Genomic DNA, 17,352 nt, shown 5'->3' on the forward strand with positions numbered 1-17,352 from the left:
CCACCCCATCACTTTCCTCACTTTCCTTCCTTCCTTCCTTCCTTCCTTCCTTCCTTCCTTCCTTCCTTCCTTCCTTCCTTCCATCCCTCTCTCTTTCTCCTTCCATCCCGCCCTCCCTCCCTTCCTTCCTTCCTTTGTCTATCATGGGGCTTGAACTCAAGGCCTGGAGCTTTTGTGCTCAAGGCTAACACTTTACCACTTTGAGCCATAACTCTACTTTCAGTTTTCTGGTGGTTAACTAGAGATAAGTGTGACAGACTTTCCTGCCCAGACCGGTTTTGAACTGTGATCCTCTGATCTCAGTCCTCTGAGAGCGAGGATGACAGGTGTGAACCACTAGCGCCCAATTTCTTCACTTTTCTTAATCTTTAGGTCATGTTAACAAAGCAATTTATGTATATAATGCATTTTGATCTGGTCACTCCTTCAACACCTTCACTGCCCTTCGAGCCACACCTTCCCTTATTTTTCTCAATTCTGTAGTATATGCAATACATTCTACTCCCTTACCCCATTCATTCTTCTACGCTTCTCCCCTTGCTTCCCCCTCTTGCAAGTACCCATTTCCTGGCACGTATTTTGTTCAGGTTTAATTTAGTCTTTGCAAAGAATTATACTATTTGAGCTCTCCATAGAGTCTATTCAACTAATTCATTTATAACTGCTCGCATACCATCCAATGTGCTTACTTACAGATTTACAGGCACAGAAGGAAATCACACAACCTGTGTTTCTCTGGATTTGGCTTATTATATAATTAATATAATTATTTCTAAGTCTTCCATTTCCTTATGAATGCTACAATATCATTCTTTCTAATGGATGAAATCCCGTTGCATATATATACCACATTTTCTTGATCCATTCATCCATTGAAGGGCATCTGGGCTGATTCCATATCTTTTTTTTTTTTTTTTTGTCGGTCATGGGGCTTGAACTCTGGGCCTGGGCGCTGTCCCTCAGCTCTTCAGCTCAAGGCGAGCACTCTACCACTTGAGCTACAGCGCCACTTCCAGTTTTCTAGTGGTTTATTGGAGATAGGAGTCTCAAGGTCTTTCCTGCCCGGGCTGGCTTTGAACCACGATTCTCAGATCTCAGCCTCCTGAGTAGCTAGGATTACAGGCATGAGCCACCGGCGCCCGGCATGATTCCATATCTTAACTAAGGTAAAGAATGCTGCAATGAACATGGCTGTGTTGGTAGTTTTAGTAGGCCCTTGTTTGTGCTCTATTGGATAAATAGCCAGGAGTAGAACTGCTAGATAATAGGGTAGTCCTATGTTTAGGATCTTGAGGAACCTCCATACTGCTTTCTAGAGTGGTTGAACAAACTTACATCCTTTCTAACAGTATAACAGAGTTCCCTTTGGCCATATACCCACCAGAATTTGTTACTGTTTTCTTGATAATGACCATTCTAACTGGGGTGAAGTGGAATCTCAGTGTTGATTTGAAGTTCCTTTATAGCCAGAGATGTTGGATATTTCTTCATATGTCTACTGGCATATTTACTTCTTCTTCTGAGAAGTCTCTCCTTAAGACATTAGCTCATTTATTAATTGGGTTGTTGTTCATATATATATATATATATATATATATATATATATATATATATGTGTGTGTGTGTGTGTGTAGGATATTGGGTCCTGTCTGATATACAGCTGGAAAACAAAAATCTTCTCCCATTCTGTGACCTTTCTATTCAGCTTGTTAGCTATGTCCTTTGCAGACACTGTGGAGAAACTTTTAAGCTTGATGTAATACCATCTATCAATTCTTTCTTTGATTTGTTGTGTTTCTGGATTTTTACTTAGAAAGTTTCAACCTGTGACCAGGAGTCCTAGTGTTTCTCCTACCTTTTCCTGTATAAGTTCCTGTTTTATATTGAGGTCTTTGATCCATTTTGAATTGATGCTGGTGCAAGGTAAAATATGGGGATCTAGTTTCAGTATTCTGCACATGGATGGATATCCAGTTTTGTCAGCACCATTTGTTGAAGAGGCTATTTTTCTTCTAGCTTATATTTTTGGCTCCTTTATCAAATATTAGATGGCTATATGTCTGTGGGTTCATTTCTGGGTCTTCTATTCTTTTCCATTGGTCCTTGGGCCTATTTTTGTGCCAGTACCAAGCTGTTTTCATTACTATGTGTCTGTAATAGAGTTGAAGTTTGGTATTATTATTCCTCCAACACTGTTCTGCCTGCTAAGGATTGCTCTTGCTATTTGAGGTCTTTCATTATTCCATACAAAATCTTTGTATTGCTTTCTATCTCATTAAAGAACATTGTTGGTATTTTGGTAAGTATTACAGTGAATTTGTAAATTGCTTTGGTCAGTATTGCCCTTTTCATGATATTAATTTTTCCATTCTAGGAGCATGAAAAGGCTTTCTTTCCATTTCCTTAAATTTTCCATTTTCTTTTTTCAAATTGTTTAAGTTTCCACTATAGAGGTTCTTCACAGGTTTAGTTAATTCCTAGGTTATTTTGTTGTTGTTGTTTGTTTTTGAGGCAATTGCTTTCCTGATTTCAGTCTCGATCTTCTCATTGTTGGCAAACAGAAAAGCTACTGATTTTTGTGTATTGATTTTATACCCTGCTACTTTGCTGAAGTTTTGGTTCAGCTCTAGTACCTTGGGGGAGGATATTTTGGGGTCCTCTAAGTACAGGCGCATGTCAACTGTAAAAAAGGATAGTTTTATTTCTTCTTTCCCTATTTGGATCTTCTTCATGTTTTTCTCTTGCCTTATTGCTCTTGCTAAGAATTCCAATACTATTTTGAAGAGTAGTGGAAAGAGTGAACATTCTTGTCTTGTTCCTGATTTGGGGGGGAATGGCTTCAGTTTTTCACCATTAAGTACGATGCAGGTAATAGGTTGTTTGTCATATACAGCCTTTTTTATATTAAGGAATGTTTCATGTATTCCTAGCTTCCTTGAGCTTTTATCATAAAAGGGAGTTGTATCTTGTCAAAGGCTTTTTCTGTATTTACTGAGTCTCTGTGTCTGTGTGTGTGTGTGCGTGTGTGTGTGTGTGTGTGTGTGTGTGTGTGTGTGTGTGTGTGTGCGTTTAGATACTGGGGCTTAAACTCAGGGCCTGGGGACTATCCCTGAGCTTTTTTCACTTAGTGTTCTACTACGTGAGCCATAGCACAACTTCCTACTTTTTGATGGCTAATTGGAGATAAGAGTCTCATAGACTTTCCTGAGTGGGATGGCTTAGAATCGAAATCCTCAGATCACAGCCTCCTAAGTAGCTAGCATTTTAGGTGTGAACCCCCAACACCCAGATCCTCCTGTTTTCTTTAGCAGGTTGGACATTCCTCTCAAAATCTTCTTTATTATCTTTTTTTTGCATAAGATTTTGATACTGACACAACAAAGTTAAACTTCAATGCATATACAATTGAGAAACTCTAACTATCTTAAATTGGGGATTTGAATTAATGAGTCTCCAAATAAGATGGTTGATTATAATGTCCTTAGTATTCCAGTTATTGAATGCTTTGTTGGTTTTGGCTGTGAAATGACTGATGATCAGCAGATTTAAGAATGACAGTGATGACTGAGTACAGAAATAATAAGACTTAAACCATAGTCACAATAAATCCCAGAATAATTGTAAAGCCCTAGTGTGCTAATTGTATCTGTAACCTATAAAATCACAGCAAGAAATGGCTGAGAAGAGAGCCAACAGCCTAGCAGAGAAGCCAGTGTTCCATGGCATCTCTTTGGGATTTTTTCTCTCTTCTCTAAGAAATTCTAAAAGGATTTGTTGCCACCTTCAGGGATTTCACAGCAAGATGGAAGATGGGCACACATTAACTTCCAGAATCATTTCTAAAAGAGCTTGAATGGAATCTTGGATGTAGAAATACCAAAGTCCACCAGCTTTATGACATTATCCTTTTCATGCACACATATACATATATTTTTTTTCAACATTTCCATTTATAAAATAATGGATTTCATATGACATCTTCACTCACATATTTAATATACCTTGCTCATACCTGCCTAGTATATACATTTTATGTGCCCTTGCTGGGGCTTGAACTTAGGGCCTGGGTGCTATACCTTAGCTTTTTCACTCAACTAGTGCTCTACCACTCAAGACACACCTCCAGTTCTGGCTTTTGGGTAACTAATTAGAGGTAAGAGCTCACAGATTTTCTTGCAACAGTTGGCTTCGAATCACTAGTCTCAGATCTCAGTCTCCTGAGGAGCAGGTTTACAGGATTGAGCCACCAATGACATATATGTGTGTATAGATAGATAGACAGACAGACAGACAGACAAACAGACAGATACATACATACATACATACATACATATATACACATACATATACATACATATTTATAAGAAATCCATATATATATTAATCTTTTGGGTGATAATATCCATTGGGGGAGTGACTAAGAGTTCAAAAAGATAAATATGTTCTGAATGTTTTGTTGTTGTTGTTGTTGTTTTTTGGGTCCGGTCGTGGGGCCTGAACTCTGGGCCTGGGCGCTGTCCCTCAGCTCTTCAGCTCAAGGCTAGCGCTCTACCACTTGAGCCACAGTGCCACTTCCGGCTTTTTTCTTTTTGCTCTGAGGAATTGAACCCAGGGCCACAGGCATGCAAGGCAAGCGCTCTACCACTGAGCCACCTTCCCAGCCCCTATTCTGAATGTTTTTAATGGTGCACATGGATAGGGAATACAAACTAACAACATTTTCCTTTCTTGCAGTATTTTATTTATCATTTATACTCAGACATTTATTAGAAAAGCTGAGTTGGTACTTTAAAAAAATGTACATCAAGAAATGTGCCTTGATTCTTCGTTGCTATCAAGCATTAGCCTTTGGACTGTTTGCTTCGTGGAGATTATACGTTTAGGATCTGGGATTTCTTTTCCTACCATGTAAGAGGTATTGGTTGTAGTTTGGCACGCAGTGTCTGGCTTCCACCACAATGATTCTGACAGCTGGTCACTACAAGGCAGATTATTTCCCCATGGAAACAGCCTTGTCATTGGTGACTTGCACTACTGAGCTGCATCCTCGATATCAAATAAGCCAAAGGAAAAAGCAGTGATAAAAAGAAATGTGAATTTTCATAGTTGTTCTGAAACATCATATCATGCTTCACAGCCTGGAAAATGAACACAACTTTCCACGGGCTGGTCCCCAAAGGTTGTCTTATGAACTCTACACATTCAGCATATACAGTGTACAAAACAAGGTACCACAAGAGTTGACATTTGATAATTTAGCCATGACATATACATATCATACATTTTGATAATTACTTTGCTTATATTTTAGAGTTTTAGACGGGGTTTAAAAGCAGATTTAAATTAACTATCATTCCAAGTTCTTAACTTACTAAGCAGAATGACCAGGGAATGCATTAAATAAAATGTAGCTTCATATGCTCAAGGCTTTGGAAATATTTTAGCAGGAAAATGAGGCAGGGGAGATAACAATGTATACAGGATGAAAATCCACAACTATCACTGCCATAAACAATGTTTGAGAGACCTGTACTCCATTAAACACTGCACTAAATCCTCACACCAAAATGGTGATGTTCCTACAGCTATTCCACAACAAAGAAACTGAGGTTCAGAGAAATTAAATAAATTGCCTAAGGATACACAGCAAGGAAGTAACAAGGCAAGGGTAAGCCCTTACCTCCCCAGATAGTTAATGACTGCGAGGATCCCTCAAAGGCCCATGTGTTCAAGCCTTTGTCCCTAGCTTAGTGCTACTCCAAGATAGAAAAGCATAGGTAAGAGGTCTCAGGTCACTGGAAGAATACTCTTGAAGGGGATTTGAGACCCCAGCCTCTTCTTCTATCATTCTTCTAAATCTTGGCAACAAAGGGATAAGTTTTGCTACCCTCCATACTCCTACCATGACACATTGTCATTGGCCCAAAACACTAGGGCCAACTGGATATGGACTATAAAAACTTCCACAACTGGGTTGGGAAGGTGGCTCAGTGGTAGATGCTTGCCTTGCATGCATGAGGCCCCGAGTTCGATTCCTCAGCACCACATAAGCAAAAAGAAAAAATCCGGAAGTGGCGCTGTGGCTCAAGTGGTAGAGCGCTAGCCTTGAGCTGAAGAGCTGAGGGACAGTGCCCAGGCCCAGAGTCCAGGCCCCACGACCGGACCCAAAAAAAAAAAAAAAAAAACAACTTCCACAACTATGAGCCAAAATTACCCTTATCTCTTCCCAAGAGGAATTTCCCTTATCTCTGATATTTGTTACAGCAAGGGAAAGCTGACTATCACAATGGGACACCATCTTGAACACCACTCTGTGTTTAATCATCTAATCCTGGCTACAGTCTTCTGAGGTAGGTAATTCTAGTCTCATTTTACAGTTCAGAAAAGGAAGCGTAGGTACATTAATGTGCAACAATCTGAGCAGCCATTCCTAAAGAGTGCTAATTGCTAATCAAAAGCTAGGTAATCCTAGCTAACTCAGGAGCCTGAGACCTAAAGGTTCATGGTTGCAAGGCAGGAAAGTCTTTAAGACTCCATCTCCAACTAACTGGAAAAATGCTGGACTGAAAACATGGCTCAAGTATTAGCACCAACCATGAGCAAGAAAGCTGAACAAGAGTATGAATTCTTGAGTTCAAGCCCTAGTCCTGGCATACTGGTGTATACGTGTGCATGTGCTCGTGTATGCGCATGCGCGCGTGTGCACACACACACACACACACACACACACACACACACACACACACACACACACACAGAAGCAACCAGAGGATTATATTCATGAATGAGAATAACACAATGAGTCCCCTACATTATATAGTAAATATGCACTAATAATAAGTGTGGGAAACACCAGGTGCCAGTGATTCATACCTGTTATCCTAGCTGCTCAAGAGGCTGAGATCTAGGATTGTGGTCCAAACCAGCGTGAGTAAGAAAGTCCATGAGATTCTTATTTCCAATTAAACATGGAAAAAGCTGGAAGAGGAGCTGTGGCTCAAGTGGTAGAGCTCTAGCCTGAATTAAAAAATAAAAAATAAATAAAAACAAAAACCTCAGGGACAGTGCCCAGGCCCTGAGTTCAAGCCCCAGGATGGTCACACACACCAAATATGTGAAAAGCTGGAGACATAATCCAAGTGGTAGAGCATTTGTCCATGAAATGTTAGGCCTTGAGTCTAAACATCAATACTATTAAAAAAAAAATAGAGGCATCCAGAAGGAGGGTCTCTAATGACACGCTATAGTGGCCTACCTCTGCCCTGAACTTTTTGTTGAAAATGTACTTGGATAGACATGGATTTGATTGAAATAACAAATACCCCAGATAGATAGATAGATAGATAGATAGATAGATAGATAGATAGATAGATAGATAGATAGATAGACAGACAGAAGGCAGGCAGGCAGGCAGGCAGACAGGCAGACAGAATTAGCATCCGAAAATATCTCAGTAATCTGGAATAGTGAGCCGAACTTAATAAAACATAACTCTGGGAGAAGTAAACAAAGGGTCCCAAAAGCTAACTGCATAGGTAAACCAGGAGGCTAAATGAAATGGCAAGAACATGGGCAAAGAGTTGAAAAGTGTTTAATTGACTACAGTGTGTGATAACTAATGGAGTATCCAACCTACCTCCACCCCTTGCACACAACTATCACTTAGAAACTTAAAAAATAAGAATATCTTTTGAAATTAAAGCTATAAAGTAACTAATGCACTGGTGCAAAGAGAAAACCACTACAGAGAAAACATCTAAAATAATGGGTATTATCAGTTATCAGTATGATGAGGGAGTTGGTAATTAAAGCAAAAATATAGGCAAGCTGTAGAGGCAAACGAGAAAAGAAACTTGAGTATATGAACACACAGTTATTACAGTATGTTGATCTTTGCTAGAGATGAATGTAGCAGACCACCATAGCTGGAGAGCAACCCTACTATTCATGAAACAGTCCAGTCTTTAGGAGAAACAGAAGGAGAAGAGGAAAGAAGGAAGGAAGGAAGGAAGGAGGGAAGGAAGGAAGGAAGGAAGGAAGGAAGGAAGGAAGGAAGGAAGGAAGGAAGGAAGGAAGGAGGGAGGGAGGGAGGGAGGGAAGAAGGAAAAAAGACAGAAAAACAAAAGAAGAGGGTTGGGAATGTGGCTTAGTGGTAGAATGCTTGCCTTTTATGCATGAAACCTTGGGTTTGATTCCTCAGTACCACATACACAGAAAAGGCACAGTGGCTCAAGTGGTAGAGTGCTAGCCTTGAGCAAAAGAAACTCAGGAACAGTGCCCAGGCCCTGAGTTCAAGCCCCAGAACTGGGAAAGAGGGGGGGGGAGAGGAGGAGGAGGAGGAGGAGAAGGAGGAGGAGGAGGAAGACGGGGAGGGAAGGAGGAGGGCAAGAAGGGGAAGAAGGAGAGCAAGAATGGAAAAGAGAGAGCAGTGGGGAAGAAAGTAATATAAATATACAACCGGCAGATGAATGGATTTGCACAAAGAAAGAGAAGATTTTTGTAATCTTCAGAAAGGGGAAGGGAGAGAAGAGAAAGCGAGAGAAGGAGTAAAGTTGATGAGAATACATGGAATGCGTGTATTGAAATGTCCAAATGAACCTCCTTGTACAACTAATACATGCTAATTAAAAATAACAAAATAAAAAATAAAATAATAAGAAAGCCAGTTTATTGTAATCAAAAGGCTATAATCACAGAAGGACTGAACCACAAGAGGGAGCCAATCGGGCAAAGAGCAGAGGCAGGAGCGTTCCTTAACCAATCCCTAGCCTATCTTCCGTTCCTTTACAACACACTTAAATTTCATAGCAAACAACACTGACTCCCTAAGTTCCCTTTTTAATTCTGTCATTCTGCCAAGTTGTTTGGACAAATTACAACCAGTTGAATTCAGCTTCCAACTTATACTAGTGGCACATCTATTGTAGTTGGTGACAGCTGGAAAACACATACTCATACCAGGCTGAAGGGTTCACTTTAAAATTGTCATACCTTTATTCTTTCCCATATAGCACCCTATTTCCCTGGTCCACTTACATTTCTTCCCTGGAGAAAGGAATCCTAGTCTTCCTTTCTCACACATCCACATCCTTAGACCCACAGCTGATAACTATGTTTCTCTCCTCATTGACAAAAGTGAGGAATCTGAAGAGAACTTCCAGTCAGTCTTATCACATCTGTGGACACGTGCGGGCACAGCCAGGCAAAGCCTGCCCTGCTTCCTGGATGTAGAAGCCTCCACCTGGGTATTAGACAGCACCCTCCTCTCATTGTCAAGAAAACTAAACCCTCTATTCTGCATCCTCTATTCTTCCTCTACTAGCTATTTCCATCAGCATAACAACAGCCATTGAAAAACAAAGAAAAATCTCTTGCAATGTGTCCCTCTCTTGTTTCTTTGTAATCCCCCCTCCTCTAATTATGTGGGCTAGCTGCCTCTAATTCATCTTCTGTTCTCTCTTAAATTCTCATTTGAGCGTGAGTCCAAGACTAGTCTAGGCAACCTAGGAGATGACTATCATTTTTTAACAAAAACACCTCAGTAATCTAGCTTTTGTGATACACTGAAATAACACTGGTCTCTTAGGGCCTTCTCTCCCCTAAAACCAACTGATCTTAAGTAAAACTCTATCATTCAAAAAGAAAAGAAACAAATGGGGAGGGGACATAAAGTAGAGCCACAGAAAGGGAGAGTCTGATCAAGGTATAATGTGCACGTATTTGGACTTATCAAAATGAAAACCCCCTTGTAAAGGTAATAGATACTACCGAATAAACATGTGAAAGAAAGAAAAAAGAAAGGAAGGCAAAACTAGAAAAGGAAAAGGGAAAAAGAAAATCAACTCTAACAAAAGGAAGAGGTATCAGGAAATCCTGAGTTATAGCTGCTGGATTGAATGCCTGTGTTATAAGAATCCCAAGATATAGTGAGTGTGGTGGCTCACACCTATAATCTTAGCTACTTAGGAGGCCACACCTATAATCTTAGCTACTTAGGAGGCTGAAATCTGAGGATTGTGGTTCAAAGCCAGCCCAGACAGAAATATCTGTGAGACTCTTATCTCCAATTAACACCAAAAAAAAAAAAAAAAAAGCCAGAACTGGAGCTGTGGCTCAAAAGGTACAGTGCTAGCCTTGAGCAAAAAAGCTCAAGGACAGCAGCACTCAGGTCCTGAGTTCAAGCCCCAGGACTGGATCACACACCCAAAAATTTAAAAATAAATAATTTGCCTTCTTTCCACTTCATTTGGACCATACTTCTTTTTCCTTTATTACCTTCATTTTCTCTAGACTCTACTGTCATACAGCTTCTTCAAAGCAGGATGGTAGAGTGAAATCTGAATATCAGATGAATCTCATCATTTAGGCCAGGGGAAAAGAGGATACCTTCATTTTATGTTTTCTTATCTGTGAAATCTTAGAAACTTAAAATTTTCCTTATCCTTAGCCCAATGAGGAAGAGGAAGAATTGCTTGAGACAATGTCCTTTGATTCAAATGAATGTCATTGCTATTTATGTTACTGTTTCAGTTTTCCCTCTTTGTAAATGGCCTTGCCAGGAATTACATATATTCACCTCGGGCAGTTTAGCAATCTGGCAGCAGTTTTCTGCTTGCTGATATTAGTGCCAATGACTGTGACTTACCTCAGAGAAGTGGCCTCAATTCCTTTCATGCACAAGGTGGTACCTATTGGAGACCAAAGGAGGTAAATACTTAACATTTGTCCTGCTCTATGATGAACAGATGAAGTCTCATTGGCCAGTGCAGATCAGTGATTAGCAAAATGCAAGTCACAAACCCATTGGTAGGTTATAAAATTAACATGGCATATTGGTTATTTTTAATGAATAGAATTTTAAAAGAGTAGAATAGAAAATATCCAAGTATATTACATGTACTCAAATTACACACATTTGTGAGATTTTGGTTTCAGCTGTGAAGAGGCATGCCCAAGGTGATTTAAAATTAAAAACACCTGTCCACTAATATTGCAATAACCAATCAGTTAGAATGGACTGATCAAAATTAGAAGAGAGACTGGGGTTATAGCTCAGCAGTAAAGCACTTACCCAGCATTTTGCAGTCCTGGGTTTGATCTCCATCACTAAATGAAACAAACAAGAAAAGGACATTTGGAGAATTTTTCATCTCAATTTCAGCATCATAGGTCACTGGACATGGACAGAAACAAGGGGGATCCCAGGCACTTTGGAGAAAGGCTTTTACAAACTGTGCCAGGAAGACCTTGAATTGTATCCCTCAATGAAATTGGCACGGCAGAGTCTTTGCATTTTGCAAAGCACCTTCACAAACCTGATGTCATTTGAGTTTCTCACCCGTTCACATAGTAGGCAAGACAAGAAGGAGGCAGTATCTGTAGTGGGTTTGCATAATTTGTTCACTTTAGATCGGAGCCTCAGCAGCCACTGACAGAGTCTTGTTCATAGCCCAGAAAAAGTTGGCAAGAGGAAAAAAAATAAAATAAAACAAAACAAGTGTGGGTTCTAGCCAGTAAACTTGAGTTCAGGACAGAATTCCAGTTCTAAGACAGAAAATGGAGAGGAAGAACAAGAACCAGAGTACTAGTCGAGAAAATTAAAGTCACACAGGTGACCAAGCCTATTGCCAGGCATACTGGAGTTCATGCCTGTAGAATTCTAGAACTTCAGGGGTGGCTTTAGAAGAAGTAGCAAAGGGCATCATGTGGATAAGGTACAGGTACAAAGGTTTATTGAACACTTTCCAAGCCTGAAGAGACACCCAGAAAACTGCAAAAGAATTGATTGGATTTATATGGATAAAGTTGCTTAATATAATACAAGACACCTTCTTAAATTTGGATTTCAGCTAAACAATGAATATGTTTTAGTATAAGTATGTGCCATTCAACATTTGGCACCTCATTATACCCTAAATATTATGTATCTGGAATTTAATTTGATTAGGCATCTTGTATTTTTATCTACTAGTTCTCAACTTTCATGAAGGATGAGGCTGAAAAGTTTGACAGGGGGGAAAAAAACAGGGTATCACTATGTAGTCCAGGTTGGCCTTGAACTTGTGATCCTATCACCTCCCCCCCATATAGATAGGTAGATAGACAGATAGATAGATAGATAGATAATCCATATCTATATAGATCATATATATCACATATACTTTCATTCCAGTAGGTAACTAATGACTATTTGTTGAATAAAGTACTATTACATTAATAGTTCCTTAAGAGCAAAGTCTATATTTCCCTCATCTTTGTTTCTTTAGTACCTAATCCAAGGCTGGGAATAATTTCCTCAGAATACAGTTCTTGATTAAAGTGGTCGAATTAATTAACAACCAGAAGTACTTCCTATTAACTACATTTTTTTCAATTTCAAAGATACATACTGGCATTTTTTTAACCTGAATGCAAAAGAAGCCTGTCTCTTATACTGGACCAGAAAATTGCTCTTTAAAACTGAAGAATTATACTGATTAGAGTTTCAAAAGTAATCATCTTAACATATATGAAAATGTTAAAGGATTTTTTTGGGAGAAGAGGCATTTTCCAAACTGCTCCTATAAACTTTGTCATCTTGTAACTATTCAAACAGACCACCGTCATGTAGTAAGCCAGAGTGGGCAGTGTTCTTTTCCTCCAATCTTCCTGTGTCAGTCTAGTTATTTATACATGTGTCTTTCCAAGGCTAGAGTGAGTACTTTTTTTTTTTGGGTCCGGTCGTGGGGCCTGAACTCTGGGCCTGGGCGCTGTCCCTTAGCTCTTCAGCTCAAGGCTAGCGCTCTACCACTTGAGCCACAGCACCACTTCCGGCTTTTTTCTTTTTGCTTATGTGGTGCTGAGGAATCGAACCCAGGGACCCATGCATGCAAGGCAAGTGCTCTACCACTAAGCCACCTTCCCAGCCCCAAGAGTGAGTACTTCTTGATTTATCTTTCTAGCTACAGGAGTTTCACCAATAGTAGGCTTGATGAATTTTTCAAGAACAAGAAGCCAAAAGAGAAAGAAGAATTATAGGAAATGCGCAGAGTAAATAAAAATGCCATTTAAAAAATTATCAGAGAGTGCTGAGAAGGTGGCTCAGTGGTAGAATGCTTGCCCTGCACGCATGAGGCCCTGGGTTCAATTCCTCAGCACCACATAAGCAAAAAGAAAAAAGCCAGAAGTGGCGCTGTGGCTCAAGTGGTAGAGTGCTAGCCTTGAGCTGAAGAGCTGAGGGACAGCGCCCAGGCCCAGAGTTCAGGCCCAACAACCGGACCCAAAAAAAAAAAAAATTATCAGAGATATGAAAGATTATGCTCTAAGTGCCATTATGTATACTAATTATATATATGTATATATATATATATATATGTACACACACACATTTCAATCCTCAAAATTATCCTGTAATCTAGGTGTTAGTATCTCATCCATGTGTGAAGAAACTGAAAATCATGACTAGTAAGTAACTGGCTCAAGTTGACACTACTAACAGCTTGGCAGAGTGGAGCTTTAGTACTAAACTTCAAAACCCCTGCCTCATCATGGCACTAGGGATTCTTTGTTTTTTGTTTTTTGTTTTCTGGTCTGTGCATATCCAAGTGATGAAAGCTGGTTGGGGTTTCTATAGGAGTTCTATATAAATAGCAGCTATGTAGTTAGTACCTGTGAGGCCTGAAGCTTGATTTTCAAAATGTTACATGTAGAGCGAACATGTGCAGAAGACAAAATACGTAGGCATTCCTGTAAATCTGGTGGACTATCCTTTTCCCCTCTGTTCTGCTTTGTATGCAAGGGCACATAACATTTTACATATAGGACTGGATTTCATCTTCACCTTCCTTGTTCAAGGTGAAAATGTAACACAGAAATTACAATCACACTCTTGTTAGCTGGGACATCAAATATGAGTTTTAGCTGTTTATTCCTGACATGCCCACTTTACCTACCCCATCAAGAGGCATACACTCAGAGTGTGCAGATATGCAGCAGAACTTTCCTGCTCCAGATGTATATGAATTCATCTATGACATCTGGGTCTCTCTCCAGACCTTCCTCTGAGCTGTAATTATAATTATGTACAGCAGTTACCTCCCCAGGGTTTCCTCCCCCTCTCCCCAACTTGTAAATGTGTACTTTCAGCCCTAGTTAACATCTTTTCAGCAGTTCTCTTTAGCTTGCTCAACTGCCAGCTTTGGCAGCTAGTTCATTGGGTTCCAGGAAGATCCAGAATCTCTGTAGGCTGGGGCACAGCTCCGTGTTTACCTAGGGTACAAGAGGCCCTGAGTTGATTCTCCCCAATCCCTCCTCCCCCCAATTACAAAAACATGCTGCTGGTGATGATTTGTTTCCAGGCTGGGCAGGGTTAAATCAGACATTAAATTCCACATTTTTTTTTTTTTTTTGCAGACCACAAATGTAAAAGCAACAACTCCAAAGGGGCAAAAGTTGGCATAACTAATTTATTTGTATAAATTAGAAATAATTTTAGAAAGAGGAACCAAATATAGTTTTAAGCGGGGGAGGGTTGGATTAAAGAAAAAGTAGGAGAGCGAAATATGTTTTGCCTGGCTCTGTAACCACTTTTGCCTGCCAAAATTGGTCTGCAAAGGTGTAAGATTCAAGAAACATGTGCAGTGTTTTACCTTCACTGCTAATAGTACAAGGAAAGGGCCAGTAGGAATTGTGGAAAAGACCCCCTACCCACCTTCCTTTGCTCATTCATTGTTCATTCACTGTGCAAGTGAGGGAGACACACCATGAATATGGATAAATCTGGTCTAAGCCCGCCCCTCCCCAACAGTGAGAGGTACAGCAAGTGTTCTGTGTGCTGAACTGTGAAATACATAGAAAAAGGACATAGTGCCACCAAGAGAAAAGTGGCTAATTCTGTGAGTCTAGTAAAAAAAAATAAGTAAGTAAAACAATCCACAGTGATCAATACTAAAGGGAAATGACAAACCGTACAGGGAAAGGTGAAGTTGTATCTGAACAAACACACACATTATAGTTAAATCACAAGAAAGGGGGTGGAGAGGAATAGTCTCACAGCAGTCCCGAGAAGGGACTGCCCTAAGTATTCTCCATCTTTAACTTCCAGAATGAATGCCACACAGCAGCCGCATTACTATGCATTACTAAGCAACTTCCCCTAGTCTGCCCACCCCATGCTCCCTTTCCCTCCTCCCTCCTTAAAATGTCAGGTGATCAGGACTCAAGCCCAAGTCTAGTGGGGGCCTCCATCCCTCCTCTTGCTAAGTGAGAAAGCCTGTTCAACTCTACTGTCCATTTTTGCTCTTAATTAGAGAAGTAGAGGGGGAGAAAAGCAATTCAAAAGAAACAAAAGCGAAAGCACCCCCAAGGAAATTCAGTAGCAAACAAAAGCGCGCTATTCTACCTCTTAGTGGGAAAACGTGGCAGAGTTCCGGAGATGTTTTATTATTATTCTTCCCAGCAACGGCCAACTTGGGATAGAACATAAAGTCTATCACACCCTCGCTCTGAAGGTGAATAAGATCAGTGAAACACGATTCCCCCGGGTGCTGCGTAACCGCCGCGGAAACCAACCTCCCCCCTCCCCGCGTGAACCACCATCTACTTAAAATCGCTTCCTAAAGAAGCCCAAGAGTGATGAGAGGGTCTGCTCCCCCAAAGAGCCCAGCCCTGTCGGACACCACGTACGGGTGTGTCCCGCTTTGAAAAGAGGGAGGAAAACGCAGAAGAAAGAGGAGACTTGGACCCGGTTGCGAGTGTGCCTGGTGGTGCCCCACGGCGGTTGTAAACAACAGCGTCGAGGCAAACTGTTCCAAAACTTAGGGGTGACCGTGGCCCCTCGCCTGTCATTTCCCTTTCTCCAGGTAAGAATAGGGACTTGTCCGAGTGCCACCGCTCCAGCTCTGGGGAAGGAGCCGAGCGCGGGCTGCGGGGTGAGTGAGGGCGGCCCCGACTGACAGCTTCCCGCAGCTTTAGAGGCTTTGTGTCGGGCCCGGACCGGCGGCAGCCGTGGCTGGAGGGTGGAATCTGGACGCCCAAGACGGAAGGGATGCTCGGGGTCCGCGGCCGTAGCCGCCCTCCTCTCCTCGCAGCAAAGGGGAGGGAGGACGCGCGCGCGCACACACACACACACACACACACACACACACACACACACACGTCCTCCCCCGGAGTTGTGACGCGCGCGCGCGCACACACACACACACACACACACACACACACACACACACACACACACACACACACACACACACACACACACACACACACACACACGTCCTCCCCCGGAGTTGTGTCTCGTCTCCCTTTTGTTTTTCTCCTTTCCCGGTCATGAGACCCGGAAGTTTTTGTTGTGCTTAAAAAAAAAAAACCCGTCTCTCCCCCTTTTCCCACCCCCGCCCCCCCCCCCCCCGCCCCTCCAACTATCACATGGCAGAGATAGAATAAAAACACAAAAATGGCGACGGTCACGTTGTGGCGAGCCTTGCTGCGTCATTAGATAATCCTCATGCAAATAGCGGGAAGAACAAAGGAAGGGGGGGCCAGGACCCCTTCGGGGGCGCAGGTGGGTGTGGGGGGGCCCGGCCGGCGCGGCGTGGGGGGGCTGCGGGGCGTGCGCCGGGCCAGGCGGCGGCGGCGGCTCGGGCGGCCGCTCGGACGTCGGGGTGCGCGCCGGGCTGCGCGGGGCAGCGCGGGCCGCTGTGCTCGGGGCCCAGTGTGGCGGCGCGCCCCCAGCGGCCCCGGGGACGCGGGAAGGCGCGGGGCGATTCCGGCGGGGCTGGCCGCGGCGTGCGCACCCGCACGCGCAATCGCGGGACGGGGGGGGGGATGGAGGCGGGCCGGGCCGGCGGGGGTGGCGGGGGCCGGCGAGTGCCACGGCCGGGCGCCTGCCTGCCACCGCTTGGGGGCACCGCACGCAGCTCGGCACCGCGGGGTAGGCGTCGGGGCGCGGGGGCGGCGGGCCGGGGCGGGCCGGGGCGGGCCTGAGCTCAGCACTCCGGGACGGACTCCGAGGTGTTGCGGGGCTGGGTTTGTTGTTGTGAGGGTGGTTATTTTCCTGCAGGGTGGGCGGGCAGCCTCGCCCAGGGGCATTGCCGCGGTTTCCCGGGTGGCCTGGGCAGGGGGTGTCAGGGACCGCGCGGGTGCCCCCCCCCGACCCCGATCCCGCCCCGTGGAAGGGGGAGCGGCGCGGGGGGGGGGAGCGGGGTGTGTGTGTGTGTGAACATTGCGCACTCGCTCGGCCCCCCACCCCCGCCTTCTTACAGGGTGCTGGCGCGGGTCCCTGGCGGTCCGGCGGCGACTGTAAATAGAGCCTGGATGTTGTTTACATGAAGGATCCGGCGGGAGGAGTCTGGGAGGAGGAGGAGGAAGAGGAGG

General features: G+C 43.0%; 1 long non-coding RNA gene across 1 annotated transcript; it reads right to left on the minus strand.

Annotated features, from left to right (window-relative positions):
* Positions 1-4,741: 4,741 nt before the first annotated feature.
* On the minus strand, positions 4,742-17,317 carry LOC138829476 (uncharacterized). Its single transcript, XR_011372614.1, has 5 exons — positions 17,239-17,317; positions 11,072-11,106; positions 10,646-10,688; positions 6,874-7,017; positions 4,742-5,046 (listed from the first exon to the last, which is right to left on the minus strand). It is a non-coding gene; the product is annotated as an uncharacterized lncRNA (long non-coding RNA).
* Between the last annotated feature and the right edge of the window lie 35 nt (positions 17,318-17,352).

This window comes from Dipodomys merriami, unplaced genomic scaffold (genome assembly GCF_024711535.1).
Source record: "Dipodomys merriami isolate MVZ:Mamm:240054 unplaced genomic scaffold, mDipMer1.0.p SCAF_172, whole genome shotgun sequence".
Lineage (NCBI taxonomy): Eukaryota > Metazoa > Chordata > Mammalia > Rodentia > Heteromyidae > Dipodomys > Dipodomys merriami.